A 1,086-nucleotide genomic window follows, 5' to 3' on the forward strand; every position below is an offset into this window, starting at 1 on the left:
ATTATTTCTGCTGCATCTCTGCTGATTTGCTTGAGAATTAGATTTATTTTCCATATTTCCAAAATTTAAACCTGAAATATTCCTAAACAACTCGTTTATTTTTTCTTCCTTGCAACAAAAGGAATAAATTTGAAGCCTTTTTCCAGCTACCTGTGTGGTAGTGCACAGCAACAGGTGGGGGAGGGGAGGTGCATTACTCAGTGTTTCATACAGACATAAACCCCCCCCTAAAACCCCCCCAGAATTATCCAAAATATAACTGGTTTGAGCCAGCTGCGTTTTATCCACTCCTATTTTATTTCTGTTACTGTTTCATCTGTTTGAACTGTAACATAATCTTCTGCATTAAATCAATAAAATTTTGATTGATTGGATAAAACTAACATCCGAGCATCGCTTCCTGTCTTCCTAATGAGCACTTAACAGTCAGAGTGCCCAGAGTGAGGCCAAGCATATTGCTCCTCAACTTTGTCTCTTTTTTAAATACTGCACCTATACATACTTATTTAAAAAAACTTTTCATTAAAATAATTATATAAAGTGTCTGTAACATTTTACACTTTTATTGCTTTCTCAAATCAATCATAGTAAAATATATATATACATATATATATAACATTTATATTTTACATTTCATATACCTGAGAGACAAAAATATACAAATATCCAAACCCAATAAAAATACGGAGCTGATTCTGGTTAAAACTTCAATGTGCCTTAATACCAGAAACCACTTCCTGTTTCAAGTCCACTGCCTCATGAAGTATTGCTTCATGGCTTTCGAAAGTACAACTTGCACCAAAGGTTGTAATACAGAATTGATCAACACATTCCTGCAGCACTGAGTGGCATTTAATAAAACACTGCAAAAAGTTATTAACGTGAGATAAATTTGTAAATAAGGACGCCACGTCTCTGCAGCAGCTATGCACACAGTAATGAGCTCTTCCTGTGGTCAGAGCATAAAAAAAACCCCAGAAGTATATTTTGGAACAAGAACTAATCATCACAGGTAACCATAAAGGCTACAACTTTTGCACATAACTTTAAACACCAGAACTGCAGAAACGACAAAACACATCCAGG

The sequence above is a fragment of the Gambusia affinis genome, linkage group LG20 (genome assembly GCF_019740435.1).
Source record: "Gambusia affinis linkage group LG20, SWU_Gaff_1.0, whole genome shotgun sequence".
In the NCBI taxonomy this organism is placed as follows: domain Eukaryota; kingdom Metazoa; phylum Chordata; class Actinopteri; order Cyprinodontiformes; family Poeciliidae; genus Gambusia; species Gambusia affinis.